The sequence below is a fragment of the Dermacentor silvarum genome, chromosome 1 (genome assembly GCF_013339745.2).
Source record: "Dermacentor silvarum isolate Dsil-2018 chromosome 1, BIME_Dsil_1.4, whole genome shotgun sequence".
Classification (NCBI taxonomy): Eukaryota; Metazoa; Arthropoda; class Arachnida; order Ixodida; family Ixodidae; genus Dermacentor; species Dermacentor silvarum.
In genome coordinates, this window is record NC_051154.1 from 397,809,046 (window position 1) to 397,816,040 (window position 6,995).

General features: G+C 48.2%; 5 non-coding genes across 5 annotated transcripts; all 5 read left to right on the forward strand.

Annotated features, from left to right (window-relative positions):
- Positions 1–72, forward strand: Trnam-cau (transfer RNA methionine (anticodon CAU)). The gene has a single exon. It is a non-coding gene; the product is annotated as a tRNA-Met (tRNA).
- Positions 73–249: 177 nt separating this feature from the next.
- Trnav-cac (transfer RNA valine (anticodon CAC)) lies at positions 250–321 on the forward strand. The gene has a single exon. It is a non-coding gene; the product is annotated as a tRNA-Val (tRNA).
- Positions 322–498: 177 nt separating this feature from the next.
- Positions 499–570, forward strand: Trnam-cau (transfer RNA methionine (anticodon CAU)). Its single transcript has one exon. It is a non-coding gene; the product is annotated as a tRNA-Met (tRNA).
- A 177-nt stretch (positions 571–747) lies between these two features.
- Positions 748–819, forward strand: Trnam-cau (transfer RNA methionine (anticodon CAU)). The gene has a single exon. It is a non-coding gene; the product is annotated as a tRNA-Met (tRNA).
- Positions 820–4,158: 3,339 nt separating this feature from the next.
- On the forward strand, positions 4,159–4,230 carry Trnam-cau (transfer RNA methionine (anticodon CAU)). The gene has a single exon. It is a non-coding gene; the product is annotated as a tRNA-Met (tRNA).
- The last annotated feature ends 2,765 nt before the right edge of the window (positions 4,231–6,995 follow it).

Below are 6,995 nucleotides of genomic sequence, written 5' to 3' on the forward strand. Positions count from 1 at the left end.
AGCAGAGTGGCGCAGTGGAAGCGTGCTGGGCCCATAACCCAGAGGTCCGTGGATCGAAACCACGCTCTGCTACATATATTTTTATTTTTCTCACATTTTACAGAAATTTCTAATCCGCGCGTTATTTCATGTCGGCGTGCAATATTGTATGCCGTGAATCGCACTCATGCACGACGCCTCCTTTCCGCGCTTTAAGAAGCTTAAATCGTTTATTACAAATGTGAGCGAATTTACACGCATTAACAGTAAAGCAGAGTGGCGCAGTGGAAGCGTGCTGGGCCCACAACCCAGAGGTCCGTGGATCGAAACCACGCTCTGCTACATATATTTTTATTTTTCTCACATTTTACAGAAATTTCTAATCCGCGCGTTATTTCATGTCCGCGTGCAATATTGTATGCCGTGAATCGCACTCATGCACGACGCCTCCTTTCCGCGCTTTAAGAAGCTTAAATCGTTTATTACAAATGTGAGCGAATTTACGCGCATTAACAGTAAAGCAGAGTGGCGCAGTGGAAGCGTGCTGGGCCCATAACCCAGAGGTCCGTGGATCGAAACCACGCTCTGCTACATATATTTTTATTTTTCTCACATTTTACAGAAATTTCTAATCAGCGCGTTATTTCATGTCCGCGTGCAATATTGTATGCCGTGAATCGCACTCATGCAAGACGCCTCCTTTCCGCGCTTTAAGAAGCTTAAATCGTTTATTACAAATGTGAGCGAATTTACACGCATTAACAGTAAAGCAGAGTGGCGCAGTGGAAGCGTGCTGGGCCCATAACCCAGAGGTCCGTGGATCGAAACCACGCTCTGCTACATATATTTTTATTTTTCTCACATTTTACAGAAATTTCTAATCCGCGCGTTATTTCATGTCCGCGTGCAATATTGTATGCCGTGAATCGCACTCATGCACGACGCCTCCTTTCCGCGCTTTAAGAAGCTTAAATCGTTTATTACAAATGTGAGCGAATTTACACGCATTAACAGTAAAGCAGAGTGGCGCTTGTATGTCCGGTGTGATAAGCGCGTAATCCTGTTAGGAGACTTCAATTGTGTGCTGAGCGCTAAAGACAGAGTCAACAATGCCGGTATGCGTGACAAAAGTAGTGATGTGTTGTCCAATATAATAAGCGAAAATGAAGTTGACGATGTCTTTGAGTGTCTCGAAGCTGGTCATGAAGTGACGTTTACGCGTTTTCAGGGTAGTAGCCATGCGCGATTGGATCGCATGTACATTTCGTTGGATGCAATCCCAAAATGCCATGGCTATTGCGTTGTACCTGTGTCGTTCTCGGACCACTGTCTGGTTAAATGTGAAGTCGGCATAGAGAAAAGGAGACATGCTTTCAATTGGGACCTCTGGAAAATGAATGCAATGCTACTAATCGATGAGCCATTTCTTGCCGCAGTACGCGATATGGTTAATAAAATACACGAAGCAACATCGTAAACAATAGCGGAAAAGTGGGAATGCTTTAAACAAAACGTTAAAATGAAAGCCTTGGACCGATCGAGCTGCCTAAAATATGAGAGGGAAGTGAAAGAAAAGGGTTTTAGAACACTACTCAGACAGCTTATTACGCTTGAGTGCAGACAGCCTGGGGCGTACAAAGACGACGTGCGAAACATCAAGCAAAAGCTTGAACAGTTTGATAAAGAGCGTTATCAAGGTGCCATTGTGCGAGCACGTGCCGATGCACTAGCGGCAGGGGAGACGCCCACAAAAAGGGCGCTTGGACTAGAAAAGGCGCACGGACGACGCAACAATGTTGATAAGATTTTAATGAACGGCAGTGTTGTTGAAGACAAAGAAAGCATAGGCCGCGCTTTCACAGAGTACTACCAGTCGCTCTTTGCATTCCAGGCTGCCAATTTAGATGGGTTTAAAGCTGCTTTTCTCCATCGTATGCCGCGATTGGATGAGGACACCAAAGAAGGACTAGAAGGCAGAATAACCCAGAGGGAAGTCGAGAAAGCAATCGACGATTTCAACCTGGGCAAGTCACCCGGACCTGATGGTCTCAGCGCTGGGTGGTATAAGACGTTTAAAAGCGAACTGGCTCCTTTGCTAGCTGCGGTATTTAATGACGCATATGAGCAGAAATCCTTGCCACCTTCCTTTGGAAAAGCGCACACTATACTAATACCTAAGACCGATCAAATAGATAAAGTAAGCACGTCACATCCTACAGGCCCATATCATTAACTAACATCGATTATAAAATATTTATGAAGGTTATAGCCACCAGACTCCAAGGTGTCATCAAGGAAATAGTCGCTGACCACCAAACTTGCGGCATCAAGGGGCGATCTATTTTTGCGAACATCCATAGGATGCGGTGTGTTCTCGAGTGCTGTGACGTCACCTATAGCGGCGTTGCAGTTCTTCAGCTCGACCTCGAGAAAGCGTTTGACTGTGTCGCGCATGCTATTTTGTTTGCAATCTTAGATCATGTTAATGTTGGTTCCATCATCACTGAGGGAGTGGCCTTGGCGTATCAGAACTGCACAACGCGGTTAATTGTTAATAAGTCACTGGGGGCCCCCATTAACATCATGCGTTCAGTGCGCCAAGGCTGCCCCCTCAGTCCGCTTCTGTTCGCTATATATATTGAAGCAATGTGTCTGGCAATCACTGAAAATGTCAGAATACGTGGTTTTAGGCTGGCAGCGGCCGAAGTTAAAGTACTCGCGTATGCAGACGACATCGCAGTGTGTTGCACAGACAAACCAAGTATAACCGAAGCAATAACTGTAGTGAAGCACTTCTGTGACGTCACGGGCAGCAGAGTAAATTGGGGCAAATCCCTTGGACTATGGCAAGGGGAGTGGCCGTCTGCACAGGACCACTTCGCGAACGTGAACTGGATGAAAACTCCTGCACGGTATCTAGGTGTTCCCCTCGACAGCTACAACAGCAGCGAGGAATACTGGAGGAGTCAAACCAAAGAAATGAAAGATAAAGCAGACAGATGGCAAGGAACTAACCTGTCTATTTTTGCAAGAGCGACAGTTTGCAATATTTTCTTTATCTCTAAGTTGTATTATGTCATGCAAGTGCTCCATTGTTCCCGGGCAAACGTGCAAAGGCTGCAAAGAGTGTTTGCGGTTTTCATCTGGGGTTCGACATGGGAAAGGTGCAGCCGAACAAACTTGTTCAGAAGAGTGAAGGACGGGGGTGTGGGCTTAATTCATCTCTTTGTTAGACAGCTGGTAAACAGATTTTTGTTTTTTCGCGATACGCGAGACCCTTTTCTGCGCACTGTTTGCCAGCTCAGGTTGAGCGACGCATTGCCGGAACATGTTGTCAGTACAGAAAACATGACCGGAACACTTCGTGGGTATCTCAAGGAAGTGGTCGAAAGTGTACGCTTCCTCACTGTGCGCTTTTCAAATGATTATCTTTGTGAAGTGAAAAGGAAAACACTGTATAGAGACCTTGCTGATGTACTTTTCCCAGTACCATTATATAGAGCCATATACAGTGGAGGGCCAGGACAGGATGTGCTTAAACGGGTGAAACGCATGGAGGTGTCACCCGGGGTAAAAACATTTTTCTTTAACCTTCATACCGGAACGCTCCCCGTGAAGACTTTTATGAAAGAACGGGGTTGTACTGTACCATGGGGATCGCACTGCTTGATCTGCAAGCAGCCCGAAACCATAGACCATGTTTTTTTGCACTGTTGGGAGGGGGTTTACTTCTGGGACGTGTTACAGCGAACACTAAAGAAAGAATTGCCAGTAGACCCCCATGGGATCAGGTATCTGTCAATTAAGGACGATTACGGGGTTCCTTATGACTTTATTATGCTGATTGCACTCCACTGTTTATGGCGGGCTCGTATGGCAGGGTACCACTGCGACCCCGACGCGAGGCCCGCGAGGATTTATTTCAAAGAATGTGTATCTCGCTTTATTGAAGAACAGAAAATGAAAGTGTATGTACCGGATTGGCTGTCAAGGCTGGTTCCTCTGGCAGCCATGAAGGAATTTTAACGTGACAACGTCGGTCCTATACGGACGGACGACTTACTTTTTTTTCCCTTTTTTTTCCCTTTTTTTGTACAATAGCGTGCATTTGTGTTATTGGAGTGTGTGGTAATTTGTATGTACTGTCTTATGTCGAAGACCGGCAATAAATAAAAAAAAAGCAGAGTGGCGCAGTGGAAGCGTGCTGGGCCCATAACCCAGAGGTCCGTGGATCGAAACCACGCTCTGCTACATATATTTTTATTTTTCTCACATTTTACAGAAATTTCTAATCAGCGCGTTATTTCATGTCCGCGTGCAATATTGTATGCCGTGAATCGCACTCATGCAAGACGCCTCCTTTCCGCGCTTTAAGAAGCTTAAATCGTTTATTACAAATGTGAGCGAATTTACACTCCTTAACAGTAAAGCAGAGTGGGGCAGTTTCTGCTTCCGGCAGCCGAGCTGAGCGGACGCGGGATGGCAGGCCCTTCAGCGGTGGATACAGCGGCACGTTTCGGCCGCGGTAACAGGTCTTTTGACGGTGAAAATGATTACGAAGTTGTACTGCCAAACCTGCCAACAGGACGAGTTGTATTGAATACTGTTTTTTTACATGCCGACGTCCGTTCCCGGCCATATCGAGTGGAAGACTTTCGCGACACACTGGCCCGTCTGACGCTGCTCCCCGAGGTTGTTGCCTTGGGGGCGTATCATATGAGCCATGTGTGGGCGGTTACGTTCAAGAATATGGATGCAGTGAAAAGGATCCTGGCCCTCGGGGACATCAAGGTCAAAGATTGCCGCTGCCTCGTCATCGACCCGGCAAACCAAGACGTGCGGATGAAGGTGCATTGGCTGGTTCACAATGTACTTGACGAAGATTTGCGACGTGCGTTTGCAGCGTACGGGCAAGTGACTGACATCTGCAGGGAGCGTTGGCGGGTACACGGCGTGACCGACAAAGGCTCGACGACCCGTCTGGTGACCCTCAAGTTGAAGGTGGGCCTTAAAATTGATGACCTGCCTCATCAAGTGAGCGTAAGCGGCGAGGAGGCCCTCGTTGTTGTGCCGGGAAGATCGCCCATTTGTCTACGCTGCCGAGGAAAGGGGCACATTCGTCGTGATTGCCGAGTGCCACGTTGCACGGGCTGCCGGAGGTTCAGCCATGAGGAGCACGACTGCACGCTCTCTTCTGCCAGGGTCACCGCGCCCGTGGGTGGTGACTCGTCCGAGCTGCTCATGGACGAGCGTGACGCTGAAGACGCAGCAAGTTCGGGCGACGGAGCGCTAGCTACGACAGACCTGGCCAAAGTGAGTGGGCCGAATGCGACAACGGGGCAACAACCCGCTGCCCAGCCTTTGGAGCTACAACCAGGGAAAGGAACAGCCTCAGAGAGGCCAGAATCATCTGAACCTCCCGGCAAGGAACCGGCCGCTACAGCTGGACAGGAGTGGCGCTTGCCAGCCAGCGGCCTGGCCGGCAAGCGCCCTTGGGATGAAGGTAGAGACGAGACAAGTACTCCCGATAGCGGCGGCGGTGGAAAACCACCGGCGAAGGCAGCGGGGAATAGGCATCCGTGTTTCAAACCGCGGCCGACAATTCCGGCCGGCCCGCGGGCAGAGGCCAAGCCGCCTCTGCAGTCCACACCACCTGGCTAGGTGAGAGTGTTGCGATTTCCCGAAAGGACTTTAATGTGTAAGAGGCAAATGTTAGTGTTGTATGTGAGCCGCGATGGAAAACACGGGAATAGCTCAGACACCCACATTCACCGATTTAAGTCGTGTGATTTTCGTGTTTTCTGGCGAGCATTACGTGAGGTAGAAACCGTATGGTAGCCCTGCTCGTAACGATAACATGCCCTATAAATTAGAAACGGCCTTACGCGTAGCAACGCTTAACTTTCGAGGGCTGGGGTGTAGGAGGCGGCAGTATCAATTGTGCCGCTTGTTCCTCGAGAATGACGTTGATATTGCCGCCGTGCAGGAAACGAAAGTTGAGTCCCCAGAGCAGACAGACCGCATGGTTTCGCCTTTCCGCGACCGCTACAATGTATGTGTCAGCCATTCTCATGGTACATCCGGTCGTTGTTTACTTCTTTTGAAGAATTCAATTGGTATTGCTGTAGAGTGTTTATATAATGATACTTTAGGACGATTAATTGTGTGCGACTTTTCTTTTTCTGGCGGGAGTTGGCGGGCTGTTTGTGTTTATGCACCAGAGAGCAAGAGCGCAAAACGTTTTTCGAAAGCCTTGAAGTGCACCTTTCGTGTGATAGGACAATTATTTTTCTTGGAGACTTCAACTGTGTTTGCACTCCCGAAGATAGGGCAAGCAAAGTGCCGGTGCGTGATTGTAGTGCCTTGTTTCTGAATGCAATAGTTCACGAACGAGAGTCGGATGACGTAGGATGTGTGCCGTCTCAAAGTACTCAGTACACACATTACCAGCATAACAGTCAGGCGAGGCTTGACAGAGCCTACGTGTCTACAGCATTACTTCCCTTCTGCCGAGACTATAGGCTCCCTTCAATGGTCAGGCGGCGCTGCGATGATGATGATGATGATGATGATGATGATGATGATGATGATGATGATTTATTGGCATCCCCTTTGAAACGGGGTGGTGACAAATAGTCACCTAGCCTGCTTGATTTAATCAGGGATACTACACATGTTCTTTATCTCGCAGTTTTGTATACCTTTTTCAAAAATTTAGCTTGTACCGCTGCCTATGATTTTAAGAGATCAGGTCGTATCCATCTTTTCCCTGCTTTTTTTCCACCAGTACTCTAATCGTCTCTTGCTGATCTCTACGGCTGATCTGTTTATGTTTCCTTCCACTTTAAACCCAAGCGCTTCTGGGAGTTGCACGTTACCTACGGTTCTCGCTGGAAGGATCCCGTCGCATTCCATTAGGATGTGCTGAGTGGTCTCTGGATCTTTACTGCAGCATACACATGTCTCATCTAGTTCCGAATATTTGTTCCGATATGTTTTCGTCCTTAGGCAACCGG